At 59.9% G+C, this 25,743-nt stretch overlaps 9 non-coding genes across 9 annotated transcripts; all 9 read left to right on the forward strand.

Annotated features, from left to right (window-relative positions):
* Positions 1-2,240: 2,240 nt before the first annotated feature.
* On the forward strand, positions 2,241-2,359 carry LOC142868268 (5S ribosomal RNA). Its single transcript, XR_012917353.1, has one exon. It is a non-coding gene; the product is annotated as a 5S ribosomal RNA (ribosomal RNA).
* Positions 2,360-4,856: 2,497 nt separating this feature from the next.
* LOC142868269 (5S ribosomal RNA) lies at positions 4,857-4,975 on the forward strand. The gene has a single exon (XR_012917354.1). It is a non-coding gene; the product is annotated as a 5S ribosomal RNA (ribosomal RNA).
* Positions 4,976-7,476: 2,501 nt separating this feature from the next.
* On the forward strand, positions 7,477-7,595 carry LOC142868271 (5S ribosomal RNA). The gene has a single exon (XR_012917356.1). It is a non-coding gene; the product is annotated as a 5S ribosomal RNA (ribosomal RNA).
* Positions 7,596-10,093: 2,498 nt separating this feature from the next.
* On the forward strand, positions 10,094-10,212 carry LOC142868272 (5S ribosomal RNA). Its single transcript, XR_012917357.1, has one exon. It is a non-coding gene; the product is annotated as a 5S ribosomal RNA (ribosomal RNA).
* A 2,503-nt stretch (positions 10,213-12,715) lies between these two features.
* LOC142868273 (5S ribosomal RNA) lies at positions 12,716-12,834 on the forward strand. Its single transcript, XR_012917358.1, has one exon. It is a non-coding gene; the product is annotated as a 5S ribosomal RNA (ribosomal RNA).
* A 2,499-nt stretch (positions 12,835-15,333) lies between these two features.
* LOC142868274 (5S ribosomal RNA) lies at positions 15,334-15,452 on the forward strand. Its single transcript, XR_012917359.1, has one exon. It is a non-coding gene; the product is annotated as a 5S ribosomal RNA (ribosomal RNA).
* A 2,499-nt stretch (positions 15,453-17,951) lies between these two features.
* Positions 17,952-18,070, forward strand: LOC142868275 (5S ribosomal RNA). The gene has a single exon (XR_012917360.1). It is a non-coding gene; the product is annotated as a 5S ribosomal RNA (ribosomal RNA).
* A 2,500-nt stretch (positions 18,071-20,570) lies between these two features.
* LOC142868276 (5S ribosomal RNA) lies at positions 20,571-20,689 on the forward strand. Its single transcript, XR_012917361.1, has one exon. It is a non-coding gene; the product is annotated as a 5S ribosomal RNA (ribosomal RNA).
* Positions 20,690-23,188: 2,499 nt separating this feature from the next.
* LOC142868277 (5S ribosomal RNA) lies at positions 23,189-23,307 on the forward strand. Its single transcript, XR_012917362.1, has one exon. It is a non-coding gene; the product is annotated as a 5S ribosomal RNA (ribosomal RNA).
* The last annotated feature ends 2,436 nt before the right edge of the window (positions 23,308-25,743 follow it).

The following is a 25,743-nucleotide window of genomic DNA, read 5'->3' on the forward strand; positions in this document are numbered from 1 at the left end:
GAGTTGCAGAAGAAGGCCGGGATGTCATTTTGAGGGAGTTGTGACCAGAACTCGTCCCGTTGATTTTGGCGTTCTATGGGCTACACGTAGGAATCTTTGGTGGTGGCACCGGATGTTGGGGGATGCACAGTCACACCCAGACGTGCTCGACAGGCCTCCTTTTACTTTTCTTTTCGGAGTCATTTTTTTTTTTTTTAAAATGCCTCTTGGCCGGGCGTGCTGGCTCACACCTGTAATCCTAGCACTCTGGGAGGCCGAGGTGGGCGGATTGCTCGAGGTCAGGAGTTCGAAACCAGCCTGAGCAAGAGCGAGACCCCATCTCTACTATAAATAGAAAGAAATTAATTGGCCAACTAATAGATATAGAAAAAAATTAGCCGGGCATGGTGGCGCATGCCTGTAGTCCCAGCTACTTGGGAGGCTGAGGCAGCAGGATTGCTTGAGCCCAGGAGATTGAGGTTGCTGTGATCTAGGCTGACGCCATGGCACTCACTCTAGCCAGGGCAACAAAGGGAGACTCTGTCTCCAAAAAAAAAAAAAAAAAAAAAACATGCCTCTTACCTCGATTATTGCATTTTCTTTTCTCTCTCTTTTCAAGCAGATTATGGGAGTACAAGTGTTAGGGTTCCATGTATTGCCCGTGCCCCCCTCCCCCCTGTTGTCTTCTTCATTTATCTCTCATGCTTTAGCAGCGTATGGTGGGGGTCCCAATGTTAAGGTCAGGTACATTGCCCTCTCCCCGCCTCCCCCCTCTGGTCAGAGCTTCAAGTGCGCCCATCCCCCAGTCGGTGCGCACCCACCCCATTCCTAATGGGTGTGGATGCCCATCCCCTCCCCCCACCCGCCCGACCCCCACCCGATGAAGGTGATTCCTCTACGTCCACTCAGGTGTCCATGGGTTCCTACCAATTTGCCGGTGAGCACGCGCACGTGGTGCTCCTGTGTCCATTCTTGGGATACTTGGCTTACTGGAACGGGTTCCAGCTCCGGCCAGGAGAACACGGGAGGTGCCCTCTCACCGCCGTTTCTCACAGCCGAATAGCACTCCGTGGTGTCCACGCGCCACATTTTATTAATCCACTCGTGGATCGATGGGCACTCGGGTCGCTTCCACATCTTTGCAATTGTGAATTGTGCCGCCACAGACACCGGAGCGCAGGTGTCTTCTGCGTAGGCTGCGGGCCTGGCTCTTCTGAATGCCGCTAGCTCGCGACCCACGGGTGAATCTGGTCAGGGAACTTGCCCTAAGGAGCAGACTCTGATCCGGGCGGGCTACCGGTGTCTCTGTTTGCTCGTTTCTTTCTTCCGTTTCGGGAAAGGCTTCCTTGCTGGGTGTGGAAATCTCCTATGCCTTTCCTCGCCTCTTCTGTCAGCTTTAAAATTCTCTTTCAGTTGCCACCCTCACAAACGTCTTAGGAACGTCTTTACGGTGCCTTCCTTAGTGAAATGACCCTCAATGAAGCTGGAACCAAATCTCTAATCGCCCAGTTTTAGCAAGTCCACACCCCAGGGTGGTTGGGGTCCAATCCGGCCCCGGCCAGGCCCAGGCCCCTTGGACTGGGCCACAGGAGGACACAGAGTAGGGTCCCGGCCCCCACGGTAGCGGTGCCGGCAGTTCTGCAACGGCTTGGGGGGTTTCCAGAGGTAGGAGATGGAGGGGACTGATTTCTCCAGCGCCCCCCAAAACACCCCACCCATGGCACACATCCCGAGAGACGCCCCTACACTCGCTCCCCTCCCCTATGCGCTGTGCCCCAGCCCTGGTCCGGGGCGGATAGGCGGCAGCCCACACGCAGGGCGGGGGCGCAGCTGAAAGGGGTTGTGCTGGAGGGCGGCCCCTGGGGCCAAAGGCGACCGCCCGCGCATGCGCAGTCAGCAGCGGCGCACTGGGGTTGGGGGCGGGTAGGTGAGGGAGGCGAGGCCAGGAGAGGGGGGCGGCTGGAGGTCTCCACCTTGGCGGGTCCAGCCGTGGAGGCTGGAGGCGCATCTGGTGTGTGTGTGTGTGAGTGTGTGTGTGTGTGTGTGTGTGTTGTGTGTGTGTGAAGACAGCCCCCCACCCCGCCGAGCCCACCACGCCCCGCACCCCAGTCCCGTGGAGACCTCGGGACCCGGCCAGCGAACTCAACAAGCCCGGCCCGGCCCCGAGTGGGTCAGCGCCGGCGCGGGGCCTGGGGCGGGAGGAGGCGCGGGGAAGCGCAGAGACGCTCGGCTTCTTGAGCGGGGCTGGGGCGCCCTCCGCTGTCTACGGCCACACCACCCTGAACGCGCCCGATCTCGTCTGATCTCGGAAGCTAAGCAGGGTCGGGCCTGGTTAGTACTTGGATGGGAGACCGCCTGGGAATACCGGGTGCCGTAGGCTTTTTTTTTTTTTGCCTCTTGTTCTGTCCCCATTCGGAGAGCGCGGCGGCAGTCGGGGGGGGGTGTCACCCCCACCCTCAGCGCCCGCCGCGGTGCCTGGCGCCCCAGCCCGCTCCGTGGGGCCTCCTCTTGCCCCAAGCCGCAGCACCGCCGCCACGCGGCAGCAGGCGTGGCACCTGGACTGTCGGGTCTCAGACCAAGGGTCTGGTCTGTGGGAACCGACACGCTGGAGGAAACCTTGAGAGTCTGAGAGGGGAGGGAGTTGCAGAAGAAGGCCGGGATGTCATTTTGAGGGAGTTGTGACCAGAACTCGTCCCGTTGATTTTGGCGTTCTATGGGCTACACGTAGGAATCTTTGGTGGTGGCACCGGATGTTGGGGGATGCACAGTCACACCCAGACGTGCTCGACAGGCCTCCTTTTACTTTTCTTTTCGGAGTCATTTTTTTTTTTTTTAAAATGCCTCTTGGCCGGGCGTGCTGGCTCACACCTGTAATCCTAGCACTCTGGGAGGCCGAGGTGGGCGGATTGCTCGAGGTCAGGAGTTCGAAACCAGCCTGAGCAAGAGCGAGACCCCATCTCTACTATAAATAGAAAGAAATTAATTGGCCAACTAATAGATATAGAAAAAAATTAGCCGGGCATGGTGGCGCATGCCTGTAGTCCCAGCTACTTGGGAGGCTGAGGCAGCAGGATTGCTTGAGCCCAGGAGATTGAGGTTGCTGTGAGCTAGGCTGACGCCATGGCACTCACTCTAGCCAGGGCAACAAAGGGAGACTCTGTCTCCAAAAAAAAAAAAAAAAAAAAAAACATGCCTCTTACCTCGATTATTGCATTTTCTTTTCTCTCTCTTTTCAAGCAGATTATGGGAGTACAAGTGTTAGGGTTCCATGTATTGCCCGTGCCCCCCTCCCCCCTGTTGTCTTCTTCATTTATCTCTCATGCTTTAGCAGCGTATGGTGGGGGTCCCAATGTTAAGGTCAGGTACATTGCCCTCTCCCCGCCTCCCCCCTCTGGTCAGAGCTTCAAGTGCGCCCATCCCCCAGTCGGTGCGCACCCACCCCATTCCTAATGGGTGTGGATGCCCATCCCCTCCCCCCACCCGCCCGACCCCCACCCGATGAAGGTGATTCCTCTACGTCCACTCAGGTGTCCATGGGTTCCTACCAATTTGCCGGTGAGCACGCGCACGTGGTGCTCCTGTGTCCATTCTTGGGATACTTGGCTTACTGGAACGGGTTCCAGCTCCGGCCAGGAGAACACGGGAGGTGCCCTCTCACCGCCGTTTCTCACAGCCGAATAGCACTCCGTGGTGTCCACGCGCCACATTTTATTAATCCACTCGTGGATCGATGGGCACTCGGGTCGCTTCCACATCTTTGCAATTGTGAATTGTGCCGCCACAGACACCGGAGCGCAGGTGTCTTCTGCGTAGGCTGCGGGCCTGGCTCTTCTGAATGCCGCTAGCTCGCGACCCACGGGTGAATCTGGTCAGGGAACTTGCCCTAAGGAGCAGACTCTGATCCGGGCGGGCTACCGGTGTCTCTGTTTGCTCGTTTCTTTCTTCCGTTTCGGGAAAGGCTTCCTTGCTGGGTGTGGAAATCTCCTATGCCTTTCCTCGCCTCTTCTGTCAGCTTTAAAATTCTCTTTCAGTTGCCACCCTCACAAACGTCTTAGGAACGTCTTTACGGTGCCTTCCTTAGTGAAATGACCCTCAATGAAGCTGGAACCAAATCTCTAATCGCCCAGTTTTAGCAAGTCCACACCCCAGGGTGGTTGGGGTCCAATCCGGCCCCGGCCAGGCCCAGGCCCCTTGGACTGGGCCACAGGAGGACACAGAGTAGGGTCCCGGCCCCCACGGTAGCGGTGCCGGCAGTTCTGCAACGGCTTGGGGGGTTTCCAGAGGTAGGAGATGGAGGGGACTGATTTCTCCAGCGCCCCCCAAAACACCCCACCCATGGCACACATCCCGAGAGACGCCCCTACACTCGCTCCCCTCCCCTATGCGCTGTGCCCCAGCCCTGGTCCGGGGCGGATAGGCGGCAGCCCACACGCAGGGCGGGGGCGCAGCTGAAAGGGGTTGTGCTGGAGGGCGGCCCCTGGGGCCAAAGGCGACCGCCCGCGCATGCGCAGTCAGCAGCGGCGCACTGGGGTTGGGGGCGGGTAGGTGAGGGAGGCGAGGCCAGGAGAGGGGGGCGGCTGGAGGTCTCCACCTTGGCGGGTCCAGCCGTGGAGGCTGGAGGCGCATCTGGTGTGTGTGTGTGTGAGTGTGTGTGTGTGTGTGTGTGTTGTGTGTGTGTGAAGACAGCCCCCCACCCCGCCGAGCCCACCACGCCCCGCACCCCAGTCCCGTGGAGACCTCGGGACCCGGCCAGCGAACTCAACAAGCCCGGCCCGGCCCCGAGTGGGTCAGCGCCGGCGCGGGGCCTGGGGCGGGAGGAGGCGTGGGGAAGCGCAGAGACGCTCGGCTTCTTGAGCGGGGCAGGCGCGCCCTCCGCTGTCTACGGCCACACCACCCTGAACGCGCCCGATCTCGTCTGATCTCGGAAGCTAAGCAGGGTCGGGCCTGGTTAGTACTTGGATGGGAGACCGCCTGGGAATACCGGGTGCCGTAGGCTTCTTTTTTTTTGCCTCTTGTTCTGTCCCCATTCGGAGAGCGCGGCGGCAGTCGGGGGGGGGGGGTGTCACCCCCACCCTCAGCGCCCGCCCGCGGTGCCTGGCGCCCCAGCCCGCTCCGTGGGGCCTCCTCTTGCCCCAAGCCGCAGCACCGCCGCCACGCGGCAGCAGGCGTGGCACCTGGACTGTCGGGTCTCAGACCAAGGGTCTGGTCTGTGGGAACCGACACGCTGGAGGAAACCTTGAGAGTCTGAGAGGGGAGGGAGTTGCAGAAGAAGGCCGGGATGTCATTTTGAGGGAGTTGTGACCAGAACTCGTCCCGTTGATTTTGGCGTTCTATGGGCTACACGTAGGAATCTTTGGTGGTGGCACCGGATGTTGGGGGATGCACAGTCACACCCAGACGTGCTCGACAGGCCTCCTTTTACTTTTCTTTTCGGAGTCATTTTTTTTTTTTTTAAAATGCCTCTTGGCCGGGCGTGCTGGCTCACACCTGTAATCCTAGCACTCTGGGAGGCCGAGGTGGGCGGATTGCTCGAGGTCAGGAGTTCGAAACCAGCCTGAGCAAGAGCGAGACCCCATCTCTACTATAAATAGAAAGAAATTAATTGGCCAACTAATAGATATAGAAAAAAATTAGCCGGGCATGGTGGCGCATGCCTGTAGTCCCAGCTACTTGGGAGGCTGAGGCAGCAGGATTGCTTGAGCCCAGGAGATTGAGGTTGCTGTGATCTAGGCTGACGCCATGGCACTCACTCTAGCCAGGGCAACAAAGGGAGACTCTGTCTCCAAAAAAAAAAAAAAAAAAAAAACATGCCTCTTACCTCGATTATTGCATTTTCTTTTCTCTCTCTTTTCAAGCAGATTATGGGAGTACAAGTGTTAGGGTTCCATGTATTGCCCGTGCCCCCCTCCCCCCTGTTGTCTTCTTCATTTATCTCTCATGCTTTAGCAGCGTATGGTGGGGGTCCCAATGTTAAGGTCAGGTACATTGCCCTCTCCCCGCCTCCCCCCTCTGGTCAGAGCTTCAAGTGCGCCCATCCCCCAGTCGGTGCGCACCCACCCCATTCCTAATGGGTGTGGATGCCCATCCCCTCCCCCCACCCGCCCGACCCCCACCCGATGAAGGTGATTCCTCTACGTCCACTCAGGTGTCCATGGGTTCCTACCAATTTGCCGGTGAGCACGCGCACGTGGTGCTCCTGTGTCCATTCTTGGGATACTTGGCTTACTGGAACGGGTTCCAGCTCCGGCCAGGAGAACACGGGAGGTGCCCTCTCACCGCCGTTTCTCACAGCCGAATAGCACTCCGTGGTGTCCACGCGCCACATTTTATTAATCCACTCGTGGATCGATGGGCACTCGGGTCGCTTCCACATCTTTGCAATTGTGAATTGTGCCGCCACAGACACCGGAGCGCAGGTGTCTTCTGCGTAGGCTGCGGGCCTGGCTCTTCTGAATGCCGCTAGCTCGCGACCCACGGGTGAATCTGGTCAGGGAACTTGCCCTAAGGAGCAGACTCTGATCCGGGCGGGCTACCGGTGTCTCTGTTTGCTCGTTTCTTTCTTCCGTTTCGGGAAAGGCTTCCTTGCTGGGTGTGGAAATCTCCTATGCCTTTCCTCGCCTCTTCTGTCAGCTTTAAAATTCTCTTTCAGTTGCCACCCTCACAAACGTCTTAGGAACGTCTTTACGGTGCCTTCCTTAGTGAAATGACCCTCAATGAAGCTGGAACCAAATCTCTAATCGCCCAGTTTTAGCAAGTCCACACCCCAGGGTGGTTGGGGTCCAATCCGGCCCCGGCCAGGCCCAGGCCCCTTGGACTGGGCCACAGGAGGACACAGAGTAGGGTCCCGGCCCCCACGGTAGCGGTGCCGGCAGTTCTGCAACGGCTTGGGGGGTTTCCAGAGGTAGGAGATGGAGGGGACTGATTTCTCCAGCGCCCCCCAAAACACCCCACCCATGGCACACATCCCGAGAGACGCCCCTACACTCGCTCCCCTCCCCTATGCGCTGTGCCCCAGCCCTGGTCCGGGGCGGATAGGCGGCAGCCCACACGCAGGGCGGGGGCGCAGCTGAAAGGGGTTGTGCTGGAGGGCGGCCCCTGGGGCCAAAGGCGACCGCCCGCGCATGCGCAGTCAGCAGCGGCGCACTGGGGTTGGGGGCGGGTAGGTGAGGGAGGCGAGGCCAGGAGAGGGGGGCGGCTGGAGGTCTCCACCTTGGCGGGTCCAGCCGTGGAGGCTGGAGGCGCATCTGGTGTGTGTGTGTGTGAGTGTGTGTGTGTGTGTGTGTGTGTTGTGTGTGTGTGAAGACAGCCCCCCACCCCGCCGAGCCCACCACGCCCCGCACCCCAGTCCCGTGGAGACCTCGGGACCCGGCCAGCGAACTCAACAAGCCCGGCCCGGCCCCGAGTGGGTCAGCGCCGGCGCGGGGCCTGGGGCGGGAGGAGGCGCGGGGAAGCGCAGAGACGCTCGGCTTCTTGAGCGGGGCTGGGGCGCCCTCCGCTGTCTACGGCCACACCACCCTGAACGCGCCCGATCTCGTCTGATCTCGGAAGCTAAGCAGGGTCGGGCCTGGTTAGTACTTGGATGGGAGACCGCCTGGGAATACCGGGTGCCGTAGGCTTTTTTTTTTTTTGCCTCTTGTTCTGTCCCCATTCGGAGAGCGCGGCGGCAGTCGGGGGGGGGTGTCACCCCCACCCTCAGCGCCCGCCGCGGTGCCTGGCGCCCCAGCCCGCTCCGTGGGGCCTCCTCTTGCCCCAAGCCGCAGCACCGCCGCCACGCGGCAGCAGGCGTGGCACCTGGACTGTCGGGTCTCAGACCAAGGGTCTGGTCTGTGGGAACCGACACGCTGGAGGAAACCTTGAGAGTCTGAGAGGGGAGGGAGTTGCAGAAGAAGGCCGGGATGTCATTTTGAGGGAGTTGTGACCAGAACTCGTCCCGTTGATTTTGGCGTTCTATGGGCTACACGTAGGAATCTTTGGTGGTGGCACCGGATGTTGGGGGATGCACAGTCACACCCAGACGTGCTCGACAGGCCTCCTTTTACTTTTCTTTTCGGAGTCATTTTTTTTTTTTTTAAAATGCCTCTTGGCCGGGCGTGCTGGCTCACACCTGTAATCCTAGCACTCTGGGAGGCCGAGGTGGGCGGATTGCTCGAGGTCAGGAGTTCGAAACCAGCCTGAGCAAGAGCGAGACCCCATCTCTACTATAAATAGAAAGAAATTAATTGGCCAACTAATAGATATAGAAAAAAATTAGCCGGGCATGGTGGCGCATGCCTGTAGTCCCAGCTACTTGGGAGGCTGAGGCAGCAGGATTGCTTGAGCCCAGGAGATTGAGGTTGCTGTGAGCTAGGCTGACGCCATGGCACTCACTCTAGCCAGGGCAACAAAGGGAGACTCTGTCTCCAAAAAAAAAAAAAAAAAAAAAAAACATGCCTCTTACCTCGATTATTGCATTTTCTTTTCTCTCTCTTTTCAAGCAGATTATGGGAGTACAAGTGTTAGGGTTCCATGTATTGCCCGTGCCCCCCTCCCCCCTGTTGTCTTCTTCATTTATCTCTCATGCTTTAGCAGCGTATGGTGGGGGTCCCAATGTTAAGGTCAGGTACATTGCCCTCTCCCCGCCTCCCCCCTCTGGTCAGAGCTTCAAGTGCGCCCATCCCCCAGTCGGTGCGCACCCACCCCATTCCTAATGGGTGTGGATGCCCATCCCCTCCCCCCACCCGCCCGACCCCCACCCGATGAAGGTGATTCCTCTACGTCCACTCAGGTGTCCATGGGTTCCTACCAATTTGCCGGTGAGCACGCGCACGTGGTGCTCCTGTGTCCATTCTTGGGATACTTGGCTTACTGGAACGGGTTCCAGCTCCGGCCAGGAGAACACGGGAGGTGCCCTCTCACCGCCGTTTCTCACAGCCGAATAGCACTCCGTGGTGTCCACGCGCCACATTTTATTAATCCACTCGTGGATCGATGGGCACTCGGGTCGCTTCCACATCTTTGCAATTGTGAATTGTGCCGCCACAGACACCGGAGCGCAGGTGTCTTCTGCGTAGGCTGCGGGCCTGGCTCTTCTGAATGCCGCTAGCTCGCGACCCACGGGTGAATCTGGTCAGGGAACTTGCCCTAAGGAGCAGACTCTGATCCGGGCGGGCTACCGGTGTCTCTGTTTGCTCGTTTCTTTCTTCCGTTTCGGGAAAGGCTTCCTTGCTGGGTGTGGAAATCTCCTATGCCTTTCCTCGCCTCTTCTGTCAGCTTTAAAATTCTCTTTCAGTTGCCACCCTCACAAACGTCTTAGGAACGTCTTTACGGTGCCTTCCTTAGTGAAATGACCCTCAATGAAGCTGGAACCAAATCTCTAATCGCCCAGTTTTAGCAAGTCCACACCCCAGGGTGGTTGGGGTCCAATCCGGCCCCGGCCAGGCCCAGGCCCCTTGGACTGGGCCACAGGAGGACACAGAGTAGGGTCCCGGCCCCCACGGTAGCGGTGCCGGCAGTTCTGCAACGGCTTGGGGGGTTTCCAGAGGTAGGAGATGGAGGGGACTGATTTCTCCAGCGCCCCCCAAAACACCCCACCCATGGCACACATCCCGAGAGACGCCCCTACACTCGCTCCCCTCCCCTATGCGCTGTGCCCCAGCCCTGGTCCGGGGCGGATAGGCGGCAGCCCACACGCAGGGCGGGGGCGCAGCTGAAAGGGGTTGTGCTGGAGGGCGGCCCCTGGGGCCAAAGGCGACCGCCCGCGCATGCGCAGTCAGCAGCGGCGCACTGGGGTTGGGGGCGGGTAGGTGAGGGAGGCGAGGCCAGGAGAGGGGGGCGGCTGGAGGTCTCCACCTTGGCGGGTCCAGCCGTGGAGGCTGGAGGCGCATCTGGTGTGTGTGTGTGTGAGTGTGTGTGTGTGTGTGTGTGTTGTGTGTGTGTGAAGACAGCCCCCCACCCCGCCGAGCCCACCACGCCCCGCACCCCAGTCCCGTGGAGACCTCGGGACCCGGCCAGCGAACTCAACAAGCCCGGCCCGGCCCCGAGTGGGTCAGCGCCGGCGCGGGGCCTGGGGCGGGAGGAGGCGCGGGGAAGCGCAGAGACGCTCGGCTTCTTGAGCGGGGCAGGCGCGCCCTCCGCTGTCTACGGCCACACCACCCTGAACGCGCCCGATCTCGTCTGATCTCGGAAGCTAAGCAGGGTCGGGCCTGGTTAGTACTTGGATGGGAGACCGCCTGGGAATACCGGGTGCCGTAGGCTTCTTTTTTTTTGCCTCTTGTTCTGTCCCCATTCGGAGAGCGCGGCGGCAGTCGGGGGGGGGGGGGTGTCACCCCCACCCTCAGCGCCCGCCCGCGGTGCCTGGCGCCCCAGCCCGCTCCGTGGGGCCTCCTCTTGCCCCAAGCCGCAGCACCGCCGCCACGCGGCAGCAGGCGTGGCACCTGGACTGTCGGGTCTCAGACCAAGGGTCTGGTCTGTGGGAACCGACACGCTGGAGGAAACCTTGAGAGTCTGAGAGGGGAGGGAGTTGCAGAAGAAGGCCGGGATGTCATTTTGAGGGAGTTGTGACCAGAACTCGTCCCGTTGATTTTGGCGTTCTATGGGCTACACGTAGGAATCTTTGGTGGTGGCACCGGATGTTGGGGGATGCACAGTCACACCCAGACGTGCTCGACAGGCCTCCTTTTACTTTTCTTTTCGGAGTCATTTTTTTTTTTTTTAAAATGCCTCTTGGCCGGGCGTGCTGGCTCACACCTGTAATCCTAGCACTCTGGGAGGCCGAGGTGGGCGGATTGCTCGAGGTCAGGAGTTCGAAACCAGCCTGAGCAAGAGCGAGACCCCATCTCTACTATAAATAGAAAGAAATTAATTGGCCAACTAATAGATATAGAAAAAAATTAGCCGGGCATGGTGGCGCATGCCTGTAGTCCCAGCTACTTGGGAGGCTGAGGCAGCAGGATTGCTTGAGCCCAGGAGATTGAGGTTGCTGTGAGCTAGGCTGACGCCATGGCACTCACTCTAGCCAGGGCAACAAAGGGAGACTCTGTCTCCAAAAAAAAAAAAAAAAAAAAAAACATGCCTCTTACCTCGATTATTGCATTTTCTTTTCTCTCTCTTTTCAAGCAGATTATGGGAGTACAAGTGTTAGGGTTCCATGTATTGCCCGTGCCCCCCTCCCCCCTGTTGTCTTCTTCATTTATCTCTCATGCTTTAGCAGCGTATGGTGGGGGTCCCAATGTTAAGGTCAGGTACATTGCCCTCTCCCCGCCTCCCCCCTCTGGTCAGAGCTTCAAGTGCGCCCATCCCCCAGTCGGTGCGCACCCACCCCATTCCTAATGGGTGTGGATGCCCATCCCCTCCCCCCACCCGCCCGACCCCCACCCGATGAAGGTGATTCCTCTACGTCCACTCAGGTGTCCATGGGTTCCTACCAATTTGCCGGTGAGCACGCGCACGTGGTGCTCCTGTGTCCATTCTTGGGATACTTGGCTTACTGGAACGGGTTCCAGCTCCGGCCAGGAGAACACGGGAGGTGCCCTCTCACCGCCGTTTCTCACAGCCGAATAGCACTCCGTGGTGTCCACGCGCCACATTTTATTAATCCACTCGTGGATCGATGGGCACTCGGGTCGCTTCCACATCTTTGCAATTGTGAATTGTGCCGCCACAGACACCGGAGCGCAGGTGTCTTCTGCGTAGGCTGCGGGCCTGGCTCTTCTGAATGCCGCTAGCTCGCGACCCACGGGTGAATCTGGTCAGGGAACTTGCCCTAAGGAGCAGACTCTGATCCGGGCGGGCTACCGGTGTCTCTGTTTGCTCGTTTCTTTCTTCCGTTTCGGGAAAGGCTTCCTTGCTGGGTGTGGAAATCTCCTATGCCTTTCCTCGCCTCTTCTGTCAGCTTTAAAATTCTCTTTCAGTTGCCACCCTCACAAACGTCTTAGGAACGTCTTTACGGTGCCTTCCTTAGTGAAATGACCCTCAATGAAGCTGGAACCAAATCTCTAATCGCCCAGTTTTAGCAAGTCCACACCCCAGGGTGGTTGGGGTCCAATCCGGCCCCGGCCAGGCCCAGGCCCCTTGGACTGGGCCACAGGAGGACACAGAGTAGGGTCCCGGCCCCCACGGTAGCGGTGCCGGCAGTTCTGCAACGGCTTGGGGGGTTTCCAGAGGTAGGAGATGGAGGGGACTGATTTCTCCAGCGCCCCCCAAAACACCCCACCCATGGCACACATCCCGAGAGACGCCCCTACACTCGCTCCCCTCCCCTATGCGCTGTGCCCCAGCCCTGGTCCGGGGCGGATAGGCGGCAGCCCACACGCAGGGCGGGGGCGCAGCTGAAAGGGGTTGTGCTGGAGGGCGGCCCCTGGGGCCAAAGGCGACCGCCCGCGCATGCGCAGTCAGCAGCGGCGCACTGGGGTTGGGGGCGGGTAGGTGAGGGAGGCGAGGCCAGGAGAGGGGGGCGGCTGGAGGTCTCCACCTTGGCGGGTCCAGCCGTGGAGGCTGGAGGCGCATCTGGTGTGTGTGTGTGTGAGTGTGTGTGTGTGTGTGTGTGTGTTGTGTGTGTGTGAAGACAGCCCCCCACCCCGCCGAGCCCACCACGCCCCGCACCCCAGTCCCGTGGAGACCTCGGGACCCGGCCAGCGAACTCAACAAGCCCGGCCCGGCCCCGAGTGGGTCAGCGCCGGCGCGGGGCCTGGGGCGGGAGGAGGCGCGGGGAAGCGCAGAGACGCTCGGCTTCTTGAGCGGGGCTGGGGCGCCCTCCGCTGTCTACGGCCACACCACCCTGAACGCGCCCGATCTCGTCTGATCTCGGAAGCTAAGCAGGGTCGGGCCTGGTTAGTACTTGGATGGGAGACCGCCTGGGAATACCGGGTGCCGTAGGCTTTTTTTTTTTTTGCCTCTTGTTCTGTCCCCATTCGGAGAGCGCGGCGGCAGTCGGGGGGGGGTGTCACCCCCACCCTCAGCGCCCGCCGCGGTGCCTGGCGCCCCAGCCCGCTCCGTGGGGCCTCCTCTTGCCCCAAGCCGCAGCACCGCCGCCACGCGGCAGCAGGCGTGGCACCTGGACTGTCGGGTCTCAGACCAAGGGTCTGGTCTGTGGGAACCGACACGCTGGAGGAAACCTTGAGAGTCTGAGAGGGGAGGGAGTTGCAGAAGAAGGCCGGGATGTCATTTTGAGGGAGTTGTGACCAGAACTCGTCCCGTTGATTTTTGGCGTTCTATGGGCTACACGTAGGAATCTTTGGTGGTGGCACCGGATGTTGGGGGATGCACAGTCACACCCAGACGTGCTCGACAGGCCTCCTTTTACTTTTCTTTTCGGAGTCATTTTTTTTTTTTTTAAAATGCCTCTTGGCCGGGCGTGCTGGCTCACACCTGTAATCCTAGCACTCTGGGAGGCCGAGGTGGGCGGATTGCTCGAGGTCAGGAGTTCGAAACCAGCCTGAGCAAGAGCGAGACCCCATCTCTACTATAAATAGAAAGAAATTAATTGGCCAACTAATAGATATAGAAAAAAATTAGCCGGGCATGGTGGCGCATGCCTGTAGTCCCAGCTACTTGGGAGGCTGAGGCAGCAGGATTGCTTGAGCCCAGGAGATTGAGGTTGCTGTGAGCTAGGCTGACGCCATGGCACTCACTCTAGCCAGGGCAACAAAGGGAGACTCTGTCTCCAAAAAAAAAAAAAAAAAAAAAACATGCCTCTTACCTCGATTATTGCATTTTCTTTTCTCTCTCTTTTCAAGCAGATTATGGGAGTACAAGTGTTAGGGTTCCATGTATTGCCCGTGCCCCCCTCCCCCCTGTTGTCTTCTTCATTTATCTCTCATGCTTTAGCAGCGTATGGTGGGGGTCCCAATGTTAAGGTCAGGTACATTGCCCTCTCCCCGCCTCCCCCCTCTGGTCAGAGCTTCAAGTGCGCCCATCCCCCAGTCGGTGCGCACCCACCCCATTCCTAATGGGTGTGGATGCCCATCCCCTCCCCCCACCCGCCCGACCCCCACCCGATGAAGGTGATTCCTCTACGTCCACTCAGGTGTCCATGGGTTCCTACCAATTTGCCGGTGAGCACGCGCACGTGGTGCTCCTGTGTCCATTCTTGGGATACTTGGCTTACTGGAACGGGTTCCAGCTCCGGCCAGGAGAACACGGGAGGTGCCCTCTCACCGCCGTTTCTCACAGCCGAATAGCACTCCGTGGTGTCCACGCGCCACATTTTATTAATCCACTCGTGGATCGATGGGCACTCGGGTCGCTTCCACATCTTTGCAATTGTGAATTGTGCCGCCACAGACACCCGAGCGCAGGTGTCTTCTGCGTAGGCTGCGGGCCTGGCTCTTCTGAATGCCGCTAGCTCGCGACCCACGGGTGAATCTGGTCAGGGAACTTGCCCTAAGGAGCAGACTCTGATCCGGGCGGGCTACCGGTGTCTCTGTTTGCTCGTTTCTTTCTTCCGTTTCGGGAAAGGCTTCCTTGCTGGGTGTGGAAATCTCCTATGCCTTTCCTCGCCTCTTCTGTCAGCTTTAAAATTCTCTTTCAGTTGCCACCCTCACAAACGTCTTAGGAACGTCTTTACGGTGCCTTCCTTAGTGAAATGACCCTCAATGAAGCTGGAACCAAATCTCTAATCGCCCAGTTTTAGCAAGTCCACACCCCAGGGTGGTTGGGGTCCAATCCGGCCCCGGCCAGGCCCAGGCCCCTTGGACTGGGCCACAGGAGGACACAGAGTAGGGTCCCGGCCCCCACGGTAGCGGTGCCGGCAGTTCTGCAACGGCTTGGGGGGTTTCCAGAGGTAGGAGATGGAGGGGACTGATTTCTCCAGCGCCCCCCAAAACACCCCACCCATGGCACACATCCCGAGAGACGCCCCTACACTCGCTCCCCTCCCCTATGCGCTGTGCCCCAGCCCTGGTCCGGGGCGGATAGGCGGCAGCCCACACGCAGGGCGGGGGCGCAGCTGAAAGGGGTTGTGCTGGAGGGCGGCCCCTGGGGCCAAAGGCGACCGCCCGCGCATGCGCAGTCAGCAGCGGCGCACTGGGGTTGGGGGCGGGTAGGTGAGGGAGGCGAGGCCAGGAGAGGGGGGCGGCTGGAGGTCTCCACCTTGGCGGGTCCAGCCGTGGAGGCTGGAGGCGCATCTGGTGTGTGTGTGTGTGAGTGTGTGTGTGTGTGTGTGTGTGTTGTGTGTGTGTGAAGACAGCCCCCCACCCCGCCGAGCCCACCACGCCCCGCACCCCAGTCCCGTGGAGACCTCGGGACCCGGCCAGCGAACTCAACAAGCCCGGCCCGGCCCCGAGTGGGTCAGCGCCGGCGCGGGGCCTGGGGCGGGAGGAGGCGCGGGGAAGCGCAGAGACGCTCGGCTTCTTGAGCGGGGCTGGGGCGCCCTCCGCTGTCTACGGCCACACCACCCTGAACGCGCCCGATCTCGTCTGATCTCGGAAGCTAAGCAGGGTCGGGCCTGGTTAGTACTTGGATGGGAGACCGCCTGGGAATACCGGGTGCCGTAGGCTTTTTTTTTTTTTGCCTCTTGTTCTGTCCCCATTCGGAGAGCGCGGCGGCAGTCGGGGGGGGGGTGTCACCCCCACCCTCAGCGCCCGCCGCGGTGCCTGGCGCCCCAGCCCGCTCCGTGGGGCCTCCTCTTGCCCCAAGCCGCAGCACCGCCGCCACGCGGCAGCAGGCGTGGCACCTGGACTGTCGGGTCTCAGACCAAGGGTCTGGTCTGTGGGAACCGACACGCTGGAGGAAACCTTGAGAGTCTGAGAGGGGAGGGAGTTGCAGAAGAAGGCCGGGATGTCATTTTGAGGGAGTTGTGACCAGAACTCGTCCCGTTGATTTTGGCGTTCTATGGGCTACACGTAGGAATCTTTGGTGGTGGCACCGGATGTTGGGGGATGCACAGTCACACCCAGACGTGCTCGACAGGCCTCCTTTTACTTTTCTTTTCGGAGTCATTTTTTTTTTTTTTAAAATGCCTCTTGGCCGGGCGTGCTGGCTCACACCTGTAATCCTAGCACTCTGGGAGGCCGAGGTGGGCGGATTGCTCGAGGTCAGGAGTTCGAAACCAGCCTGAGCAAGAGCGAGACCCCATCTCTACTATAAATAGAAAGAAATTAATTGGCCAACTAATAGATATAGAAAAAAATTAGCCGGGCATGGTGGCGCATGCCTGTAGTCCCAGCTACTTGGGAGGCTGAGGCAGCAGGATTGCTTGAGCCCAGGAGATTGAGGTTGCTGTGAGCTAGGCTGACGCCATGGCACTCACTCTAGCCAGGGCAACAAAGGGAGACTCTGTCTCCAAAAAAAAAAAAAAAAAAAAAAAACATGCCTCTTACCTCGATTATTGCATTTTCTTTTCTCTCTCTTTTCAAGCAGATTATGGGAGTACAAGTGTTAGGGTTCCATGTATTGCCCGTGCCCCCCTCCCCCCTGTTGTCTTCTTCATTTATCTCTCATGCTTTAGCAGCGTATGGTGGGGGTCCCAATGTTAAGGTCAGGTACATTGCCCTCTCCCCGCCTCCCCCCTCTGGTCAGAGCTTCAAGTGCGCCCATCCCCCAGTCGGTGCGCACCCACCCCATTCCTAATGGGTGTGGATGCCCATCCCCTCCCCCCACCCGCCCGACCCCCACCCGATGAAGGTGATTCCTCTACGTCCACTCAGGTGTCCATGGGTTCCTACCAATTTGCCGGTGAGCACGCGCACGTGGTGCTCCTGTGTCCATTCTTGGGATACTTGGCTTACTGGAACGGGTTCCAGCTCCGGCCAGGAGAACACGGGAGGTGCCCTCTCACCGCCGTTTCTCACAGCCGAATAGCACTCCGTGGTGTCCACGCGCCACATTTTATTAATCCACTCGTGGATCGATGGGCACTCGGGTCGCTTCCACATCTTTGCAATTGTGAATTGTGCCGCCACAGACACCGGAGCGCAGGTGTCTTCTGCGTAGGCTGCGGGCCTGGCTCTTCTGAATGCCGCTAGCTCGCGACCCACGGGTGAATCTGGTCAGGGAACTTGCCCTAAGGAGCAGACTCTGATCCGGGCGGGCTACCGGTGTCTCTGTTTGCTCGTTTCTTTCTTCCGTTTCGGGAAAGGCTTCCTTGCTGGGTGTGGAAATCTCCTATGCCTTTCCTCGCCTCTTCTGTCAGCTTTAAAATTCTCTTTCAGTTGCCACCCTCACAAACGTCTTAGGAACGTCTTTACGGTGCCTTCCTTAGTGAAATGACCCTCAATGAAGCTGGAACCAAATCTCTAATCGCCCAGTTTTAGCAAGTCCACACCCCAGGGTGGTTGGGGTCCAATCCGGCCCCGGCCAGGCCCAGGCCCCTTGGACTGGGCCACAGGAGGACACAGAGTAGGGTCCCGGCCCCCACGGTAGCGGTGCCGGCAGTTCTGCAACGGCTTGGGGGGTTTCCAGAGGTAGGAGATGGAGGGGACTGATTTCTCCAGCGCCCCCCAAAACACCCCACCCATGGCACACATCCCGAGAGACGCCCCTACACTCGCTCCCCTCCCCTATGCGCTGTGCCCCAGCCCTGGTCCGGGGCGGATAGGCGGCAGCCCACACGCAGGGCGGGGGCGCAGCTGAAAGGGGTTGTGCTGGAGGGCGGCCCCTGGGGCCAAAGGCGACCGCCCGCGCATGCGCAGTCAGCAGCGGCGCACTGGGGTTGGGGGCGGGTAGGTGAGGGAGGCGAGGCCAGGAGAGGGGGGCGGCTGGAGGTCTCCACCTTGGCGGGTCCAGCCGTGGAGGCTGGAGGCGCATCTGGTGTGTGTGTGTGTGAGTGTGTGTGTGTGTGTGTGTGTTGTGTGTGTGTGAAGACAGCCCCCCACCCCGCCGAGCCCACCACGCCCCGCACCCCAGTCCCGTGGAGACCTCGGGACCCGGCCAGCGAACTCAACAAGCCCGGCCCGGCCCCGAGTGGGTCAGCGCCGGCGCGGGGCCTGGGGCGGGAGGAGGCGTGGGGAAGCGCAGAGACGCTCGGCTTCTTGAGCGGGGCAGGCGCGCCCTCCGCTGTCTACGGCCACACCACCCTGAACGCGCCCGATCTCGTCTGATCTCGGAAGCTAAGCAGGGTCGGGCCTGGTTAGTACTTGGATGGGAGACCGCCTGGGAATACCGGGTGCCGTAGGCTTCTTTTTTTTTGCCTCTTGTTCTGTCCCCATTCGGAGAGCGCGGCGGCAGTCGGGGGGGGGGGTGTCACCCCCACCCTCAGCGCCCGCCCGCGGTGCCTGGCGCCCCAGCCCGCTCCGTGGGGCCTCCTCTTGCCCCAAGCCGCAGCACCGCCGCCACGCGGCAGCAGGCGTGGCACCTGGACTGTCGGGTCTCAGACCAAGGGTCTGGTCTGTGGGAACCGACACGCTGGAGGAAACCTTGAGAGTCTGAGAGGGGAGGGAGTTGCAGAAGAAGGCCGGGATGTCATTTTGAGGGAGTTGTGACCAGAACTCGTCCCGTTGATTTTGGCGTTCTATGGGCTACACGTAGGAATCTTTGGTGGTGGCACCGGATGTTGGGGGATGCACAGTCACACCCAGACGTGCTCGACAGGCCTCCTTTTACTTTTCTTTTCGGAGTCATTTTTTTTTTTTTTAAAATGCCTCTTGGCCGGGCGTGCTGGCTCACACCTGTAATCCTAGCACTCTGGGAGGCCGAGGTGGGCGGATTGCTCGAGGTCAGGAGTTCGAAACCAGCCTGAGCAAGAGCGAGACCCCATCTCTACTATAAATAGAAAGAAATTAATTGGCCAACTAATAGATATAGAAAAAAATTAGCCGGGCATGGTGGCGCATGCCTGTAGTCCCAGCTACTTGGGAGGCTGAGGCAGCAGGATTGCTTGAGCCCAGGAGATTGAGGTTGCTGTGATCTAGGCTGACGCCATGGCACTCACTCTAGCCAGGGCAACAAAGGGAGACTCTGTCTCCAAAAAAAAAAAAAAAAAAAAAACATGCCTCTTACCTCGATTATTGCATTTTCTTTTCTCTCTCTTTTCAAGCAGATTATGGGAGTACAAGTGTTAGGGTTCCATGTATTGCCCGTGCCCCCCTCCCCCCTGTTGTCTTCTTCATTTATCTCTCATGCTTTAGCAGCGTATGGTGGGGGTCCCAATGTTAAGGTCAGGTACATTGCCCTCTCCCCGCCTCCCCCCTCTGGTCAGAGCTTCAAGTGCGCCCATCCCCCAGTCGGTGCGCACCCACCCCATTCCTAATGGGTGTGGATGCCCATCCCCTCCCCCCACCCGCCCGACCCCCACCCGATGAAGGTGATTCCTCTACGTCCACTCAGGTGTCCATGGGTTCCTACCAATTTGCCGGTGAGCACGCGCACGTGGTGCTCCTGTGTCCATTCTTGGGATACTTGGCTTACTGGAACGGGTTCCAGCTCCGGCCAGGAGAACACGGGAGGTGCCCTCTCACCGCCGTTTCTCACAGCCGAATAGCACTCCGTGGTGTCCACGCGCCACATTTTATTAATCCACTCGTGGATCGATGGGCACTCGGGTCGCTTCCACATCTTTGCAATTGTGAATTGTGCCGCCACAGACACCGGAGCGCAGGTGTCTTCTGCGTAGGCTGCGGGCCTGGCTCTTCTGAATGCCGCTAGCTCGCGACCCACGGGTGAATCTGGTCAGGGAACTTGCCCTAAGGAGCAGACTCTGATCCGGGCGGGCTACCGGTGTCTCTGTTTGCTCGTTTCTTTCTTCCGTTTCGGGAAAGGCTTCCTTGCTGGGTGTGGAAATCTCCTATGCCTTTCCTCGCCTCTTCTGTCAGCTTTAAAATTCTCTTTCAGTTGCCACCCTCACAAACGTCTTAGGAACGTCTTTACGGTGCCTTCCTTAGTGAAATGACCCTCAATGAAGCTGGAACCAAATCTCTAATCGCCCAGTTTTAGCAAGTCCACACCCCAGGGTGGTTGGGGTCCAATCCGGCCCCGGCCAGGCCCAGGCCCCTTGGACTGGGCCACAGGAGGACACAGAGTAGGGTCCCGGCCCCCACGGTAGCGGTGCCGGCAGTTCTGCAACGGCTTGGGGGGTTTCCAGAGGTAGGAGATGGAGGGGACTGATTTCTCCAGCGCCCCCCAAAACACCCCACCCATGGCACACATCCCGAGAGACGCCCCTACACTCGCTCCCCTCCCCTATGCGCTGTGCCCCAGCCCTGGTCCGGGGCGGATAGGCGGCAGCCCACACGCAGGGCGGGGGCGCAGCTGAAAGGGGTTGTGCTGGAGGGCGGCCCCTGGGGCCAAAGGCGACCGCCCGCGCATGCGCAGTCAGCAGCGGCGCACTGGGGTTGGGGGCGGGTAGGTGAGGGAGGCGAGGCCAGGAGAGGGGGGCGGCTGGAGGTCTCCACCTTGGCGGGTCCAGCCGTGGAGGCTGGAGGCGCATCTGGTGTGTGTGTGTGTGAGTGTGTGTGTGTGTGTGTGTGTGTTGTGTGTGTGTGAAGACAGCCCCCCACCCCGCCGAGCCCACCACGCCCCGCACCCCAGTCCCGTGGAGACCTCGGGACCCGGCCAGCGAACTCAACAAGCCCGGCCCGGCCCCGAGTGGGTCAGCGCCGGCGCGGGGCCTGGGGCGGGAGGAGGCGCGGGGAAGCGCAGAGACGCTCGGCTTCTTGAGCGGGGCTGGGGCGCCCTCCGCTGTCTACGGCCACACCACCCTGAACGCGCCCGATCTCGTCTGATCTCGGAAGCTAAGCAGGGTCGGGCCTGGTTAGTACTTGGATGGGAGACCGCCTGGGAATACCGGGTGCCGTAGGCTTTTTTTTTTTTTGCCTCTTGTTCTGTCCCCATTCGGAGAGCGCGGCGGCAGTCGGGGGGGGGTGTCACCCCCACCCTCAGCGCCCGCCGCGGTGCCTGGCGCCCCAGCCCGCTCCGTGGGGCCTCCTCTTGCCCCAAGCCGCAGCACCGCCGCCACGCGGCAGCAGGCGTGGCACCTGGACTGTCGGGTCTCAGACCAAGGGTCTGGTCTGTGGGAACCGACACGCTGGAGGAAACCTTGAGAGTCTGAGAGGGGAGGGAGTTGCAGAAGAAGGCCGGGATGTCATTTTGAGGGAGTTGTGACCAGAACTCGTCCCGTTGATTTTGGCGTTCTATGGGCTACACGTAGGAATCTTTGGTGGTGGCACCGGATGTTGGGGGATGCACAGTCACACCCAGACGTGCTCGACAGGCCTCCTTTTACTTTTCTTTTCGGAGTCATTTTTTTTTTTTTTAAAATGCCTCTTGGCCGGGCGTGCTGGCTCACACCTGTAATCCTAGCACTCTGGGAGGCCGAGGTGGGCGGATTGCTCGAGGTCAGGAGTTCGAAACCAGCCTGAGCAAGAGCGAGACCCCATCTCTACTATAAATAGAAAGAAATTAATTGGCCAACTAATAGATATAGAAAAAAATTAGCCGGGCATGGTGGCGCATGCCTGTAGTCCCAGCTACTTGGGAGGCTGAGGCAGCAGGATTGCTTGAGCCCAGGAGATTGAGGTTGCTGTGAGCTAGGCTGACGCCATGGCACTCACTCTAGCCAGGGCAACAAAGGGAGACTCTGTCTCCAAAAAAAAAAAAAAAAAAAAAAACATGCCTCTTACCTCGATTATTGCATTTTCTTTTCTCTCTCTTTTCAAGCAGATTATGGGAGTACAAGTGTTAGGGTTCCATGTATTGCCCGTGCCCCCCTCCCCCCTGTTGTCTTCTTCATTTATCTCTCATGCTTTAGCAGCGTATGGTGGGGGTCCCAATGTTAAGGTCAGGTACATTGCCCTCTCCCCGCCTCCCCCCTCTGGTCAGAGCTTCAAGTGCGCCCATCCCCCAGTCGGTGCGCACCCACCCCATTCCTAATGGGTGTGGATGCCCATCCCCTCCCCCCACCCGCCCGACCCCCACCCGATGAAGGTGATTCCTCTACGTCCACTCAGGTGTCCATGGGTTCCTACCAATTTGCCGGTGAGCACGCGCACGTGGTGCTCCTGTGTCCATTCTTGGGATACTTGGCTTACTGGAACGGGTTCCAGCTCCGGCCAGGAGAACACGGGAGGTGCCCTCTCACCGCCGTTTCTCACAGCCGAATAGCACTCCGTGGTGTCCACGCGCCACATTTTATTAATCCACTCGTGGATCGATGGGCACTCGGGTCGCTTCCACATCTTTGCAATTGTGAATTGTGCCGCCACAGACACCGGAGCGCAGGTGTCTTCTGCGTAGGCTGCGGGCCTGGCTCTTCTGAATGCCGCTAGCTCGCGACCCACGGGTGAATCTGGTCAGGGAACTTGCCCTAAGGAGCAGACTCTGATCCGGGCGGGCTACCGGTGTCTCTGTTTGCTCGTTTCTTTCTTCCGTTTCGGGAAAGGCTTCCTTGCTGGGTGTGGAAATCTCCTATGCCTTTCCTCGCCTCTTCTGTCAGCTTTAAAATTCTCTTTCAGTTGCCACCCTCACAAACGTCTTAGGAACGTCTTTACGGTGCCTTCCTTAGTGAAATGACCCTCAATGAAGCTGGAACCAAATCTCTAATCGCCCAGTTTTAGCAAGTCCACACCCCAGGGTGGTTGGGGTCCAATCCGGCCCCGGCCAGGCCCAGGCCCCTTGGACTGGGCCACAGGAGGACACAGAGTAGGGTCCCGGCCCCCACGGTAGCGGTGCCGGCAGTTCTGCAACGGCTTGGGGGGTTTCCAGAGGTAGGAGATGGAGGGGACTGATTTCTCCAGCGCCCCCCAAAACACCCCACCCATGGCACACATCCCGAGAGACGCCCCTACACTCGCTCCCCTCCCCTATGCGCTGTGCCCCAGCCCTGGTCCGGGGCGGATAGGCGGCAGCCCACACGCAGGGCGGGGGCGCAGCTGAAAGGGGTTGTGCTGGAGGGCGGCCCCTGGGGCCAAAGGCGACCGCCCGCGCATGCGCAGTCAGCAGCGGCGCACTGGGGTTGGGGGCGGGTAGGTGAGGGAGGCGAGGCCAGGAGAGGGGGGCGGCTGGAGGTCTCCACCTTGGCGGGTCCAGCCGTGGAGGCTGGAGGCGCATCTGGTGTGTGTGTGTGTGAGTGTGTGTGTGTGTGTGTGTGTGTTGTGTGTGTGTGAAGACAGCCCCCCACCCCGCCGAGCCCACCACGCCCCGCACCCCAGTCCCGTGGAGACCTCGGGACCCGGCCAGCGAACTCAACAAGCCCGGCCCGGCCCCGAGTGGGTCAGCGCCGGCGCGGGGCCTGGGGCGGGAGGAGGCGCGGGGAAGCGCAGAGACGCTCGGCTTCTTGAGCGGGGCTGGGGCGCCCTCCGCTGTCTACGGCCACACCACCCTGAACGCGCCCGATCTCGTCTGATCTCGGAAGCTAAGCAGGGTCGGGCCTGGTTAGTACTTGGATGGGAGACCGCCTGGGAATACCGGGTGCCGTAGGCTTTTTTTTTTTTTGCCTCTTGTTCTGTCCCCATTCGGAGAGCGCGGCGGCAGTCGGGGGGGGGGTGTCACCCCCACCCTCAGCGCCCGCCGCGGTGCCTGGCGCCCCAGCCCGCTCCGTGGGGCCTCCTCTTGCCCCAAGCCGCAGCACCGCCGCCACGCGGCAGCAGGCGTGGCACCTGGACTGTCGGGTCTCAGACCAAGGGTCTGGTCTGTGGGAACCGACACGCTGGAGGAAACCTTGAGAGTCTGAGAGGGGAGGGAGTTGCAGAAGAAGGCCGGGATGTCATTTTGAGGGAGTTGTGACCAGAACTCGTCCCGTTGATTTTGGCGTTCTATGGGCTACACGTAGGAATCTTTGGTGGTGGCACCGGATGTTGGGGGATGCACAGTCACACCCAGACGTGCTCGACAGGCCTCCTTTTACTTTTCTTTTCGGAGTCATTTTTTTTTTTTTTAAAATGCCTCTTGGCCGGGCGTGCTGGCTCACACCTGTAATCCTAGCACTCTGGGAGGCCGAGGTGGGCGGATTGCTCGAGGTCAGGAGTTCGAAACCAGCCTGAGCAAGAGCGAGACCCCATCTCTACTATAAATAGAAAGAAATTAATTGGCCAACTAATAGATATAGAAAAAAATTAGCCGGGCATGGTGGCGCATGCCTGTAGTCCCAGCTACTTGGGAGGCTGAGGCAGCAGGATTGCTTGAGCCCAGGAGATTGAGGTTGCTGTGAGCTAGGCTGACGCCATGGCACTCACTCTAGCCAGGGCAACAAAGGGAGACTCTGTCTCCAAAAAAAAAAAAAAAAAAAAAAACATGCCTCTTACCTCGATTATTGCATTTTCTTTTCTCTCTCTTTTCAAGCAGATTATGGGAGTACAAGTGTTAGGGTTCCATGTATTGCCCGTGCCCCCCTCCCCCCTGTTGTCTTCTTCATTTATCTCTCATGCTTTAGCAGCGTATGGTGGGGGTCCCAATGTTAAGGTCAGGTACATTGCCCTCTCCCCGCCTCCCCCCTCTGGTCAGAGCTTCAAGTGCGCCCATCCCCCAGTCGGTGCGCACCCACCCCATTCCTAATGGGTGTGGATGCCCATCCCCTCCCCCCACCCGCCCGACCCCCACCCGATGAAGGTGATTCCTCTACGTCCACTCAGGTGTCCATGGGTTCCTACCAATTTGCCGGTGAGCACGCGCACGTGGTGCTCCTGTGTCCATTCTTGGGATACTTGGCTTACTGGAACGGGTTCCAGCTCCGGCCAGGAGAACACGGGAGGTGCCCTCTCACCGCCGTTTCTCACAGCCGAATAGCACTCCGTGGTGTCCACGCGCCACATTTTATTAATCCACTCGTGGATCGATGGGCACTCGGGTCGCTTCCACATCTTTGCAATTGTGAATTGTGCCGCCACAGACACCGGAGCGCAGGTGTCTTCTGCGTAGGCTGCGGGCCTGGCTCTTCTGAATGCCGCTAGCTCGCGACCCACGGGTGAATCTGGTCAGGGAACTTGCCCTAAGGAGCAGACTCTGATCCGGGCGGGCTACCGGTGTCTCTGTTTGCTCGTTTCTTTCTTCCGTTTCGGGAAAGGCTTCCTTGCTGGGTGTGGAAATCTCCTATGCCTTTCCTCGCCTCTTCTGTCAGCTTTAAAATTCTCTTTCAGTTGCCACCCTCACAAACGTCTTAGGAACGTCTTTACGGTGCCTTCCTTAGTGAAATGACCCTCAATGAAGCTGGAACCAAATCTCTAATCGCCCAGTTTTAGCAAGTCCACACCCCAGGGTGGTTGGGGTCCAATCCGGCCCCGGCCAGGCCCAGGCCCCTTGGACTGGGCCACAGGAGGACACAGAGTAGGGTCCCGGCCCCCACGGTAGCGGTGCCGGCAGTTCTGCAACGGCTTGGGGGGTTTCCAGAGGTAGGAGATGGAGGGGACTGATTTCTCCAGCGCCCCCCAAAACACCCCACCCATGGCACACATCCCGAGAGACGCCCCTACACTCGCTCCCCTCCCCTATGCGCTGTGCCCCAGCCCTGGTCCGGGGCGGATAGGCGGCAGCCCACACGCAGGGCGGGGGCGCAGCTGAAAGGGGTTGTGCTGGAGGGCGGCCCCTGGGGCCAAAGGCGACCGCCCGCGCATGCGCAGTCAGCAGCGGCGCACTGGGGTTGGGGGCGGGTAGGTGAGGGAGGCGAGGCCAGGAGAGGGGGGCGGCTGGAGGTCTCCACCTTGGCGGGTCCAGCCGTGGAGGCTGGAGGCGCATCTGGTGTGTGTGTGTGTGAGTGTGTGTGTGTGTGTGTGTGTTGTGTGTGTGTGAAGACAGCCCCCCACCCCGCCGAGCCCACCACGCCCCGCACCCCAGTCCCGTGGAGACCTCGGGACCCGGCCAGCGAACTCAACAAGCCCGGCCCGGCCCCGAGTGGGTCAGCGCCGGCGCGGGGCCTGGGGCGGG

The sequence above is a fragment of the Microcebus murinus genome, unplaced genomic scaffold, assembly GCF_040939455.1.
Source record: "Microcebus murinus isolate Inina unplaced genomic scaffold, M.murinus_Inina_mat1.0 scaf028_hap2_Mmur4.0, whole genome shotgun sequence".
NCBI classification, from domain to species: Eukaryota; Metazoa; Chordata; class Mammalia; order Primates; family Cheirogaleidae; genus Microcebus; species Microcebus murinus.